Raw genomic sequence first — 15,010 nt, forward strand, 5'->3', positions numbered from 1 at the left:
TGTTTATCAGACAGTGTCTGTGAGACTGTGTGTGTGTGTGTGTGTGTGTGTGTGTGTGTGTTTGTTTGCTGGTCTGATGTGTAATGATTGTCAGCTGATGGGAAATAAGAGCCACATGACCTGCAGATTATAGGAGTGAGGAGCTGCTGTTGCTGCTGGAAAATCATAAATTATAGACGCTATTTCAGAAATAGATTTACCGCCCTGATGTTCCAGCTTTCTCCAGGACCTCAGTGGGTAGCAGAGTTCTGTTCTGATGTTCGGCTCTCTCGAAGTGGGCAGGAACTGTGAGGTTTCAGCTGGAGATCTGTCTCGTCTGTTATAGAAGGTCATTAAGGAGTCAGACAGTTAGAGTAACTGTGATGATCAGTTTAGTGTTATTATGATTACAGTCAGTACAGTCAGGACCCACTCTGAGGGTCCATTAGAGACCCCCCTCAGTTAATGAATGTGCAACTGTATAGAATATTGCACAGTTTAACGTATTTTTCACACTATAATGCCCACTTAAAATCCTTTAATTTTCCCCAAACTCGTCTGTACTCCAGTGCGTCTTATGTATGAATTTTTCCAGTCAGATTGTAAAGAGCAGTAAAGCCACTCCACTGAAGTACAGAGTTATATAGGAGTCTTAGTTTAGTTCTTCAGCACTGGGGCTGGAGTAGCGTTAGCATTAGCCACTAACCGCTAATTCCCTGTTCAGAGGTGAGTATTATCGGCCTGTAGCACTGCTGGAGCAGCATTAGCATTACACGCTAACTGAGCTAGCTCTTTCGTCGTTCAAATGGGAGTAGTATCAGCCTGTAGCCTGCATTAGCATTACCCTCTAACTGTTAGCTGCTAATGCTAATGCTCCAGTCTTAGTCTTGGAGAAATTTGGGAATCTAAGCTTACTGTAAATAAATGGAAGCACTTTACTCACCCAAATAAACAGTTTTCAGGACAGAAATCTGTGTACATTTATATCCAGCACTTGTTTGCTACTTTTTACTTTTTAATTGGTTTTGTTTCCTTAGCTTAACTTCACTTAACTTAGTTAGCTACCCCCCACAACCCCCACCCAGCGGCGAGACCTGCTGAATTAGAAGTTCCTTATAGTGTCTTAAAATGGGGTGCTTTATGAGGTGAAAATAGACCAGCTACCCCTATAAGTTCTGATCTAAATCTGCTTATTTAACAAATATATTTTTTTTATTGTATTTTTTTGGTGTTGTGCTTAAGATCACATCATGAAAGCTGTAGACTCACCTCCACATCTCAAAGAACCCACACCAGCTATATTTACATTATAACTAACTAAAATATCTCCAAACAAACAACATTTTAGTCAAAGCAACAGCGAATTATTTGAGGCTTAATGTACGATGTGGATTAAAATCAGGATCAGTAAGTAGATTGGCCCTGTTCACCCAATATCAGATAAAGTAATAATTACGACATGTATGTTTGATCGGATCTTTCAACATCTAGCTAACTGTATTAATTCCAAATTATTAGTTTTTTAAATGCCAACCTGATTAGCTTATTAATGTGAATTTACAGTATTAGAATAATTTTGTAGCTTAGTAAATGCCAAATTATTCACTTGTGTAATACATTTCTTTTCTGTCAATTCTAAAGGCTTATCTAATGCTTATTTATTTACTCCGTTTCCAATTAGGTACTTTAATAATGTCAACTTATTAATTGCTTTATCAATGCCAAACTTGCAACATATTCACTTTATAAAAGTCAATCCACTTCATTACTAAAAAATGACTTTTCGTATTAATGTATCAGTTTTGAACTCTAAATGCTAACTTTGAGATAAACCCAAATAAACATAAAGTCAGTGATCAGTGAGAGATATCTACCTGTAATTTACTCTATATAACATTAGAATACTAAACCAAAATAAACATAAAATCAGTGTTTAGTGAGAGTGTCTACCTTTAATTAACTCTATATAACATTTGAATACTAAAGCCAAATAAACATAAAGACAGGGGTCAACACATGTATAGCCTAGTCTTTTTAAATGTATGTGTGTTCATAGAATACACCCTTTCCACTTCCTCGCCCACTTCCCCTAAATTGGTCTAAATTCACGCTGGGTTTCACGCGATTGATACATTTCATCTCCGGAGTGAGGATGTGAAGGTATGGATGTGGGTGCGGATTAATTTTTTTAAAATAGACAAATCCTGAAAGCTGCTTAACTTATTCATTCACAATTAACATGAGTGTATTTTCAGCACTGCAGCTCGGCTTATGGAGTGTGTGTGTGTGTCTGTATAGCCATGTGTATAGCCATTTCAGGACACAAGGGCACAGGGTGTGTGTTTGATTTTAAGTCGTCTCTATATGAAACTCTGGGAGTAGTCTGGTGTAATTTGGTTCTATTCCTGAAGTTTAAACACAGTGTGTGAGCACGGCTGGTGTGTGTTGGGTGGTACCCTCTGTTTGGTTCATACTGGTTTTAGTGGTCCTCAGATTGTTTTTCAATTAAAGTCTCTAATCCACAGATCAGCCCTGTCATGTGTGTGAAGTTACCTTTTTTTTAAAGGCTAATGTGGCTACACTGTATTTTATATTAGTCCTGTTTGGTTCAAACTACCCCACACTTTTGTGTCGTTGTGACATCCCAGTGCTGATTTAGCCATTACATTAAAACCACCATTCAAGTGAATGAAGCCACCACTAGGCATGTCACAATAATTGCAATATCGATTTATTGTACAATAAATTAACATGATCTCAATAATTTTTGATAATTTGATATCGTCTGTTGTGTTATTTGTATGTTTGTTGTTCACACATATAACAGTGAACAGGATTTTAGCCAGTCATGGTTCAATAATTGTGACTCCATAACATACACACAGTGTGGACTAAAGTAGGTAAAGAAATAAGTATATAATTCCCAAACTGATTATTATTATTTTTTTTAAACCTTTGCTCTGCTTTAAATCTGTATAATTGCTTTTTTATGCTATTCTGTTATTATTAATCATTTCTGGGACAATATATTGTCCACAAAAAAAATCGTGACAGTCCTAGCCACCACAGATCTAGCACCTCTGCTGGCTGGTTGCAGTATGATGTGTAGATCCACCCATCCCTATAGGTTTCAATGACAAAACAGCCCCAGTCTTTCCATCTCCAGTGTTTAAATTCCCACAAAAAGATGGCGGGACTACACTTGGCTAAAAAAAGAACAGTGATTTTCATTGATTGGGTAAGCTAGACGAATAGCAGGCAAGTTCTCAATGAACTAGCAAGTTGATGACACTAGTGCTGTTGGTGACATTAACAGCCAGTAAGGTAATAAATACTCATTGTATTTGTTTAAAGTGTGTTTAAAACATTTATCTTGTTCTTTTTTTATGAGCCACTGATGTGTTCTGACTCTCCCACACCAGCTCTGTGGTTAAATCAGAGACCTTATTAATGAGGTGACAGGTCACTGATCACTGTATAAAATTTAATGTCTTGCAATGTTAATTATTGCTTCAGTTTGTGGATCAAGTCCCACCCTCAACAAAAGAGCCAATCAGCTTGCTGGTTGTGGCGAGAGTGGGGGAAGAGTCAGCTTGCTGTTGGGGAAGCCCCCCTTTGCTGTGGAGATGTGCGCAGGTGCAGTAGCCAAAACAAGCCAAAAAAAACTTTTTTTTTTTTTTTTTTTTTGTGCATATTATATATTTAACTTTTCCTAAGGTTTTTGTCTGATTTTATCAGTGATATTAAAAACTGTTTTTCAAATGGTAATTAGACCTTTTAGTTTACTGTAGTTTGGTCTCTTCCCGTTCAGACAGATAGGAGGCCGGCCTTGCATGAGAGCAGGTAAGTGCCAAGTGAACTGTAGTAGCTTTGGTTTGTCTCTGTGGTCAACAGAGTAAGCAGAGCAGAGTTCTGGTACTGTAATTTGATGGAACTGTAAACGGTTTAGTAATAAACTAGATAAACTGCACTTTTACTGCTGGTACATTATACTTACTGGAGACATTTGTAATCCAGTAGACAAATCTGCTCTTTTTCTGGTGCTTTAGGCTGCACTGTAAACTCAATGAAGGCAGTCTGAGACACTGAGCTTGTTCTGAAAAAAGGGGCAGATCTACTGAATGAGTGAGTATAACCATGAGTCAGATTCTACTTTGGGTCTTGACTGCTCATAGTTTTTGTCTTAATTTCTCTGGAAGGGAAGGAAAGGGAAAGGAACCACATTGTGCATACTTGTGTTTAGTCACTGTCATGCCATTTAATTTGGTAGGTACTGATGGCTGCATACAGGACACCCCACAACACCTGGCTTATGTCCAGGTGACTGTACTGTATTTAGAGTAAAAGGGGGATATTTATTGCACATGGCTGTTGAGTTAATGAGGGTTTTGGCGTGTTTTTGGTCTTTGTTGGATTTAGCTGATGGGTCTGGGCTGGTGGTGTTAAAGTGTGTTGGCTGGGAAAGGAATGTTTGGGATTATAGCACATAACCGTGTGGTTTATTAAAAGAATGATTGATTAAATTTATCAATCTCAAATCTGCTCATCCAGGATCAAGTCAGATTACTCCCCTGTCGGGGGGATTTGGATGGATTTGGCAGTCTCTGTTATTCTGATTAGGTTGTCGGGAGGTGTGGAGGGTTATGTAACCCTGTTTATGATGGTGATTGGTGTGTATGTGATGTAATGTGTGGAGATGTATAGGTATGTGATGTACAGTGTTGGGTAGATCACTTAGGTAATGCACCTCTGTACTGATTACATATGATGTAACCAGTAGCGTAATCTTTTAGATTACATAAAACTGACCAATTTTTGCATTGACACTAATATGGAATTACTTCTTATTAAACTTTTTTTTTTTTTGAGTAGAAAGAGTTTTTTTGTCCCAATTTATATACTTAATTTTATTTCAATTGAATGCAAATTACTGCTTATATTTGCACAGGAAAAAAAAACATTTTTTTCCTGGGGAGGTCCTGATGAGAGCCAGTTTCATCATAACGTTTTTGATGGTGTTTGCGACTGCACTTGAGAATACTTTCTAGGTTCTTAAATGTTTTTCATTTCTTAAAGTATTTTGTTCTTTACTTTGAGTAGTTATTGGCATAATATGGATTAGAACATTACTCAAATAGAGCTATTCACTGTGTATACCAACTCTACCTCTTCACAACTTTACAACTGATGTTCTCAAACACATTAAGAGACAAGAAATTCAAGTAATTAACTCTGGACAAGTTAACTGAAAGCCTGAATTTCTGGTGACTCTATCTCATAAAGCTGACTGATTAAATCCAGCAAAGATGTGCAAAACTGTCATTTAAGCAAGAGGTGCTACTTTGAAGAATCTAAAATATAAAACATATTCTGGTTTGGTTAAATTTTTTTGTTTGATAAATAATTTCATATGATTTTCTTTGCAGTTTTGATGACTTTAGTATTAATCTGCAGTGCAGATTTTTTAAAATAATGTATTTAGGGTGTACAAACCCTTGACTGGTAACGTATATGCTACTACACTAATTTAACCAGCAACTGGCAATCAGAGTTTAACATGTCCAGTTTATTTGGTTTATAGTTTCAGAAAGCTTGGTTGAATAACCATTTCTCTTGTATCATTTCAGCTGGTCTAATTGTGATGAAAAAGGCAACTTTATTATTCATATTATTTAAAAAGTGAACCTAAAAATGATTTGGACCTTAATTTGTACATTTGTACATTCCCAGGCGTAAAATCAGAACAAAACATGCTTTTCTATTGTAGTTTAAAATTCATATTTTAGGTTTGTTCTTTACAAACATCAAAATTCAGTTTCTGTTTAGAAATTCAGCTCTAGTTTAAAAATTGAGTTATGTTTATTTTTCCTTAACAAACCATATTAAGTTCCATTTCCCAATGAAGTTCCAGTTTCTAGTTTCAAATTCTTTTGTAGGTTTACATTAAGTTGTTTCATATTCTGTTCAGGTTTCAGATTAGGTTGTGGTTCAAATTCTGATCTAGTTTCAAATTTAAGTTCTAGTTTCGATTTTTATTTAGTTTTAAATTCTGTTCAGGTTTCAAATTTAAGTTCTAGTTTCAAATTTAGTTTTAATTTAAAATTTACACTCAAATATTCGGTTCCAGTTGAATTGAGATTGAGTTTCAGTTTACATTTTTTATTTATGTTGCAAATTAAATTCTTATTTCACCCCATTTTTGGGGTTTCTTATTTGATACAAACTGAAAGTAATAACATTTCTAACTTCTTGAACCTGTTTTTGCGGACACGTGTCATTGGCACCACAAGGCCTTTTCCTGTGTGTGTGACTGTGTGTGTGTGTGTGTGTGTGTGTGTGTGTGTGTGTGTGTGTGTGAGAGAGAGAGAGAAGGTACGCTGGCTGCAGTTGTGGTGTAACGCAGGAAGCTGGGGGAGGAAGTGGTGTTATCCGGTGCAGTGAGGGATGATCAGAGCGGGTCAGGGCGGGGGTCCGGTTCAGCTGCTGCTGCAGATTCAGGCCGTGATTGACTCACGCTGACGAACGCGTTACTCAAACGGACCTTTCAACACTCAGGAAAACTTACTGTTACAGTGTGCAGCGGGGTGTGGGAGGTGTGTGAGGGAAGGGGTCTCTATATAAGAGAGAGAGACAGAGTTTGTGTGTGTGTGTGTTTGTGTAAATGGTGGGGACCTCGTGCTGCTCTGGTGGGTTTCCGCACTGCTGGGGAAGTGAGAGGACAAAAGAGCAGAATTATTTTTATTTTTTTTTTTAAATGGAAGTGGAAGTTGTGCTCAGAGATGGCGATAAAGATGGTGAGGTCACTTCCTGCACTGGTGTTCTATTATCACATAACACACAACTCAGTTACACAAACACACACTTGAATCTCGTGGCTGTTTGTGAGGAAATAAATGGAGAGGGAGGAGTTCTAATGTTATTTAAGATTTCTCAGCGTGCCACACCCACATCCTTCTAAGGTGTGCCTGCAGTTGGAGAATGAGTACAGTGTGGTGATGGTGGTGGTCCCGTTGCTGAGCTGGCCCACCTTGTATCATGGATGCTTTTGTATTGACTGAAATCTACATTTGCACTTGGTAAATGTTGTAAATATTTAATCTGGTTAGTTTTGGTTTCACACTACAGTTTAGTGCACAAAAGCAGGGGTTCTTAACCTTTTCCATCTCATGGCCGACCTGTTCATAAGAAAAAATCATAACAGATTTTTTTTTTTTCTGCATTAGGTGCCCACGGTTGAGATGTCTCAAAATTTATGGTGATAATTTAGTCAAATTGTGCTGCCTTTAGCATATTTCTGCAGTATGTTTCTAGGGCTGCAACGATATATTCGACAATGTTGATTATTTAAAATTGTCGACTAAAAATTTCATTGTTGACTAATAGTTATTTGTAACAGTACCGCATTACACAAAGTCTTTATTTACAACATTTACAACAGAAAGAACAAATGACATTTTGCACCCATTTGTCTTACTAGTGGCACCTTATGTCTCATTCATGATGGCAGCAACTGAAATGATAAGTACAGGGCCTGGATACAGTCATTGTAGATAGGTCTGCACGATATATCGTTTTAGCATCGGCATTGCAATGTGCGCATGAGCAATAGTCACATCGCAGGACGTTTGATGTCACTTAAGGCAATTAAATCAAACACATCATTGTGCAATGTTTTGATTCTTGACACAGGAGGTAGATACACAGCGCTGTCTCTGTGTCTGTGTGAGTGACAGGCTGCTGCTGCCTAAGAAGTGCAAGGGGGGTGAGGGGGAGGGGGAGGTAACCGCGTGGCCTGCATCCACATGGTTGGGTACGTGCTTGTAAACGTGGGCCCGTGTCGTGCTGTCGAGCTGTGCACCTCAGTTCAGCACAGTTTTGCAGCGCAGATATTTGCAGTAACAGCTTAGTTCACGCTTTTAATTCCATAAAAACACTCTTATTTTCCTTTTAAAAAGCCATTTAAATGCCTGATTAAAGGGCCGATTACTGTTGTTTTGCTGTTTTCCTCGGGTTTTGAGTGCTCAGTGGTGACTCGGTCCGGACGTGAGGAAGTGCAGCCCAAATTGTAGACCTGAATTGCCTTTTTTGTTAAGGATCAGCTATAAAGATTGTGTAGTGACTACTTTTTGCCTCTGAAGATCTTACTGGCTTGTTTAACCACCTGGGCCAGCTTGTTTCTATACTGGACAGATAGGTTTTCACACTATAACATAATGTTAAAACGGAGAACACTCTCAACAAGTGACCTATAAACCCAAATAATGGCATGTTTGCTGGTATTAAAACTCCTAAACTTTAAAAGATGTTACTTTAACATCAAGCTAAACTTAGTTTGTATGCCTATACTAAGTGAACAGACTTTAACAGTTTTTAACACTTTGACAAGAACCAATCTGTGATGTGTTAGTCGAGTTCTGGAGATCTGGTCTTGTGGGGTGTTCCAGGTATGCAGTGCTCAATATCTACTGAAAGAGATCCATGAAAGAACAGCCCGTAAACCAGTGACATGGTTATGGACACCTGAGGGTCACTGATGCCCACGAACACTTTGCCCACCTCACAACCTCACAACTCTGCTTTGCTGTAATGTTAGTCTATGAAAAGATACCACAGATCTCCTTCAGAGGTCTTGTGGAGTCCAGGCCTCAACAGATCAGAGCTGTTTAGTTGGAACAATGGGCTCCTACACATTAGCTAATACTTTGGCCGATTTGGCTAAATGCTATTGAAACCGACTCCATGTCTCTTGTCTGTATTTCAGCCCTGTTTTAGCAGGACTTCCCGAGGATGTCCACATATGTAAACACTGCTATTGCTGTTATTGTCCCACTGTGACCCTTTAGAATTGTAACTCTGCTCCGCTCTGTAGTTGTATACAGAGTTAATGGAGCTCTTGACTCTTGGGTCCGGTTGAGTCTCTGTGAGGTTTTCCAGGCAGCTGCTTTTCACCACCGTTACAGAGAGAAGTGATGGCAGGCCTGCGCAGTCTCATCATCCCCTGGTGAGGTCATCCTGCATGGGGTTTTGGGTTATTCAGTGTTGGCTGTTTGACTGAAATTTCATTTTTCCACAGCTGTCTGTACACCCCGATCCCTCTGAGTGAGATATTAGTGGTTTATGAGATTGGAGCTTAGTCAGAGATGCAACAAAATAAATTCATCTTTGGAAAGTATGTTAAATCTTGTGTTGTCAAGCGATTAAAAAGAAAAAGTAATTACTTGCCCTGTGATGAATTAATTTAAATGAATCACGTTCATCACGTTTTGCTTACAAAGTATTATAAACCATACAGTTCATATAGATTTTATCTGAAGAGCAAATGAGTAAGTGAATAAATGAATGAATGAATGGCATAGAGCTCAAGTTCCACATCTCTTCATTTCCGATGTATAACATACCAGCATCTTTAGGCTGGTATGTTATATAATGTGGTATGTTGTATAATTATATTTATTATATGTTTTAATGATAACCTGAATGGAACAAAATACATTAACAGTTCTTTCCACTTCCAAACTTCTTCTTAATTAACTTCCTCCTAATTCTATCGACAATAGACTATCAAAAATATTTTGTTTATTTAGCACAAGTGGACCCAGTTACCTCACTTCTTAGGGCGTTTTCACACCAGCAATTTTTGGTCCGGTTAAAATGGACTCTGGTTGAGCACTAAATGGTCCAGAAGTCTAAAGCGCTGCCACTATGAGTTGATGTACCAGAACCGAGTCGCTGCGGTTTCCTCCAAGTGTGGTACTCGACAGTGCTGGTCTTCACCCTCCTGGTGTGTTGGGGCATTACTGGTGATAGTGGTCCAGTCCTAATGAGTGGATTGGGTAATTGGCTGAGCAAAATTGGGGAGAAAATGGGGGAAAAAAATAGAAATAAATGAGATAAAATGGACTCTGGTTTGTTTGTAGCCTTCGTGTGGTTCTAATAAGCAGGTGTGAAAATATTAATTGATCTCTGGTGTGGATCAAAACAACCGGACCCAGACCTCCTCTAGCAGGTCTTGGTCCAGTTGTTTTGATCCGCACACGAGATTGATCACTCAGTTTGCTTGTAGGGAGAATGTGATCTGGTCTCGATCTGACCCAGCTATCAAATATACACCTTTTATTTGAGCTAAACTGCTGATAACAATGTACTAACGTTAGCCAACTTCTACACAATAATTCTAGTATTAGCATTTATGTCCTATTAACCATGACCTTAATATTTAGTGTTGTTAAAACACATCATAAAATGGGCAATATCTGTCAAAACTGGGGTAACACTAATTCTTTTCATAATTTCAAGTTAAAGTTGAAAAAATCATGGCAATTTGTTGGTTAAAAAGTGTATGAACCCTGGGTCTGTTTGAATGAACTTCACTTGAGACAGAGGACTCGACCGGTCTCAACCACAGTGTCCGAGTCTACCTCACCCCACGACCTAATCGATTTTAAACAAGATTGATATCGATATCGCTCGTTTATGGTCTCGAGACCGATTTCGAGGCTGAGACCAGACACAGGGAATACAACACTAGTCGAATGCAATCCAATTCTCACAGCAATGATCCAGTAGCTCTACTAAAATGTCTTCTCTGGACAGTAGAGACAGTTACACCAACAAAAGCCGGATAAACTCTTTTTTATTACCATTGATTACAGATGAAACAATGAACAAGCAGGTGTCCTAATACTTTAGTTTATATAGTGTATTTGCGGCTGCATTTCTTTCATGATAATAAACATCTCAATCGTCTTTTAATGCTGAGGCCCTTCTGCATCCGTCCTCTGTCCAGTGTCCCGTCGCAGATGCATCCTGCAGCTGTGGGCTCCTTCTCCTCCCCTCGCTTGTGGACCCTTTGTGTGGACCACCCCTCCACCCCGTTTCCCTCCCCCGATCTCTTCTGCACACACCAGTGGAATTTCAATCGCGTCCGGCTGAAAGACGGACCGCCGGCCGGCGTATGTTTGCAGCGCTGTTTCTATGCCAGCACCTCCGGCCCACTGGGACAAAAAACTGGAAACACTGAGAGCGGAGTGCTTTCAGTCGACGCTGGGCTTAAAGCGATAGTACGTAAAAATGAACGCAAAGTTCCCCAGTATTTTTTTTTTTATACATTGTCTGAACAAAAACCAAAGTAATGGGACGCCTGCTAAAATCTTTAGATTTGGAGTAACAACCTCTAATGTCTAGGGAAGACTTTCTAAGACTTTCTTTGAACATTACAGTTGGGATTTGATTGCATTCCCCAAAAGTATTCCAGAGAACACAGTTCCACTGCTACACATCTCAGTGCTGGGCTTTATAGCCCTGTAGAGCAGGGGTGGGCAATTAATTTTCCCAAGGGGCTACATTAGAAATTGGAACAGTTTTAGAGGGCTAGACTAATATACTTGTTGCAACACCAGACCTCTCTTTAGCTTGAGGTCATTCTCCTCAAAGTTTTTTTCCACCTTGGAATTAAGCAGTCCAAACCACGATGCTCCCGCCACCATGCTTCACAGATTCTCATTATAAGGTTATGGTGTTTTTGAGCTAGGGCTGCAATCACATCAGAGTACTACTTTTTTGCTGTTTTTAGCAAAAGAAAAATTCACACTGTTCTAATTACCCATTATATATCTACTAGAGACAGATTCTATCTGTCCTGTATCATGTATTTTTCTTTAATCCTGGATATTAATAATCCTAGATTCTGTTACAAATCTGACAAAATTCGTTTTTAAAGATCTCAGTTAGCCATATCAAATTGCATGCATTAATAGCATTTTAAATAATTCTAATTCTAATTTAGTGTTTTGTCATATCGCCAAAAGTATCGTTATCATGAAAATACAATGAAATACCGTGATATTTTTTTAGAGCCATATCGGCCACCCCTAGTCACAGATTGTTTCTGCCACGCCCCCCTTCACTTTAAAATGAACAAAGAAACTGAACATTGTATTCTAAAAACCAGAGGAGATGTTTGCAAATTGATCGTGAACTATTCCCGCAAGCGAGGAGTCGGGAACGCCCACACGTGTATTAGTTGTGCGGTGTTATCTCGTGAGTGAGGTTTACCACTGGCTAGTGCTGGGCGATAAAACGATATCGATAGTTATCGAGGAAACTATATATCGCGATAAGTCGGGGCGAGAAATTCGATAAACTAAATTTTCTATTTCCCGTTTAAGTAGCGTTGTGAAAAGGCGCAGCACGAGACCAGGCAGCACGCTGAACTGCTGCTCAGCCCAGTACAACCCCTCCCCTCCCCTCTCCACCATCCCCCTCCGCCCCACCCCCCGAGCCCCTCCACTCTGAACTCCTCACATAGCGGCTCCTTCTCTCCCATTTACTGGATAAACTTCATTTATACTATTCAGCGGCGCTACACTGGAAAACTCACCTTTTAAATATGAGGCATGCGTCTCCAAGATATTTAGAGAGGTGAGCTTGTTCAGATTTCTGAAGGCAGGTAAACGCTGCTCTGTTTGCTGCTAGTTAGATTAGCTTGTCTCCAGTTTAAAGTTAGCGATGTTTAGGTGTAAAAGGGATCTGTGCAATCTGTCATCATTAGCTAAGATGCTTTCACTGCTTTTTACATTCTAATAAACTAATGGGTAACGCACGTTAGCCGTGTTAATCCACGTTTCGTGTAAATTAAGGTTAACTTCAGCACGAGTGAGGGGTTAGTATATAAACACACAGAAAGGAAGCACTTTCCATCTTTTTTCCTAACTCTCACTGTTTCTGTTAGAAAACCCTGAGGGCAGCATTCTCCTCTGTCTTTGTGTTTTATAGTTTTTAACAGATAGAGAGTCTGTTATGCTGGATATTTTACTAAATACAGAAGATTATATAATCTGTCTAGCTGTATTTGAACTGAGCTAAACATTGCTGTTACTGAACTGGAGTTTTAAATACACTTAAGTAATGTAAGTCTAGTCTACTGAAAGCCAGTAATGTTAGTATAAATCTGTACTGCAGTAGAAGTGGATCATTTCAGAAACTTGACTTTATTCCTCCCACCTCCATTATAGGCCACTTTTTTTAAAATATTTAAATGTTAGCTTAATTTAAATGTAAAAAAATTATTTTAAAAAAAACATAAGCAGTAAATTATCTAAAATTACAACAAATAGAAAATAGAAAAACAGTAAAACATATGTAATACATACTTTTTATATGACCAAAATTAAACTAGACTGAAATCTGACTAAAACTAATAATATCCGATAGACTAAAATGTAACTAAAACTATTATACATTTTAGTGAAAAGACTAAGACTGTATCAAAATCACCTGTCAAAATGAACACTGTGATATACTCTTGTATTTTGCTTTATGTAGTTGCCTGCATTCAGGGAGGGGAATGATCTTTTGATTAAATATAATTTTATAAAAATAAATAAAGTGTTATTGCAATTTAAATTAAACAGACATATAATGTAAAGGGTCTTACATATTTTTTAGTTTATATATTTGTCCCCTTTTTAAAATTAATTTAAAAGCTGTACCCACCTGGCAAGATGTTAACATCCTAGTGTCTGTCCACAAGGCTCTGAGCCTGCTAGTGATTTTGTCCATAACTCCCTTATTCTGTCACTTCTGAGTAAAAATAGAAACCTTTAAGTGTAACAGAAAGTGATTTGATTTATATCGTGATACATATCGATATCGGCTGATATGAAAAACTATATCGTAATAAGATTTTTTTCCATATCGCCCAGCCCTACCACTGGCCAGCATGCTCATGGCAAGGTAATTAGAATTATGGGAGTTGGAAGTGAGGCCTCATAGTGGGTGCAGATGGAAGGCATTACTACTTATCAAGGTAGCGATGTTGGACAAAGTCTGAAAGTAGACACTAGCTACGATGGCCTATGGTATGTGTGCTCTTAGCACAGTAGTGATGTGGAACAGCACCAGTAACCAGTGTGCTAATGCTGTAAAATCAGGCTTGGTCAGGATTTACCAACACAGCAAATAGAAAAAGAAACCTTAATTAGTCTAACAGAATGCTAACATGCTACCTTTCAGCTAACACATAATATAAGCGTATACCCCATCAAATAGCATGGTGCTAACAGCATGTCTGAATGATCACACACACTGCTCAGACTGTGTGGAGGTGTTTGGTAAGCTCTAATAGACGTGATTATGTGGCTTTTGACTCTGTATGACTCATGATTAGCTGTAAAAGTACAGTTCAGGGCTAAAAACAGCAGCCGCAGCACTCAGGAGCAGAGGCTTTTATCCATTCATTATTAAAGTCAATTTGCCATTCCTCTCTGTGGATCCCAGCAGATGTTCTGCTCTGGAAATGGGTCACTTTCTGTCTGTTTGGATTGAAGTCACATCTAGCACACTTCAGCAACGGTTTTCTCCTTAAAGAATGGGTAGGTCTTTATTGAAACCATGTCTTTACTGAGCCTGGGTCTGTAATAATAGTAATAATAATATTAGAGATTTATTTTCATTAACATTTACATGGAAGATTCACTGGTTACAAGTAGATAAAAGACAAGATAGTAACTCAGTAGCTTGAGGTGGTGTCTGATTGATTAATGTCCCTTTCTTTTTCTTCTTCTATTGTTTAAACCGGACCATGGTTCAATATATAATAAATATAAATACACTGACGGCAGTATGTTAACTGATTTGTGCATTGTTCCCTCTGATTAGAATGACTGTGCCTGTGACTCTGCCTCTTCCACCCATATACACTCAATATTTCGGAATATATATATATATATATATATATATATATAAATATATATATATATATATAGTGCACTTCTCTTCCACTTGAGGTCATCCTCCTGTAAAATGTTTTGACCCACCTTGGAATCAAGCAGTCCAAACCGCAATTCTCCCTCCACCATGCTTCACAGATTTTCACTCAATGATAAGGTTAGGGTGTTTGTGAGATAGGCCTGCAACTGATGGTTATTTTTAATGTCGACTAATCTGATATATTTTTTTAAAAGTCAACAATGTTTTTTGCCATGCCCCCCTATCGCTTACATATGAAATATAAACAAAACAGCTGAATGTG

At 38.4% G+C, this 15,010-nt stretch overlaps 1 protein-coding gene across 3 annotated transcripts in view; it reads left to right on the top strand.

Moving 5' to 3' along the window:
* pald1a (phosphatase domain containing paladin 1a) overlaps positions 1-15,010 on the top strand; it is a 104,021-nt gene that overhangs the window by 14,159 nt on the left and 74,852 nt on the right. Inside the window, exon 1 of one of the 3 annotated variants that reach the window (XM_049464773.1) lies at positions 2,119-2,139. The exons of the other annotated variants lie outside the window; for them this stretch is intronic. The gene's annotated coding sequence lies outside the window, so the exon portion shown is untranslated. Of the gene's footprint in view, positions 1-2,118; positions 2,140-15,010 lie in introns of those variants that run through there. 3 annotated transcript variants of the gene reach the window in all.

This window comes from Astyanax mexicanus, chromosome 15 (genome assembly GCF_023375975.1).
Source record: "Astyanax mexicanus isolate ESR-SI-001 chromosome 15, AstMex3_surface, whole genome shotgun sequence".
NCBI lineage: Eukaryota > Metazoa > Chordata > Actinopteri > Characiformes > Acestrorhamphidae > Astyanax > Astyanax mexicanus.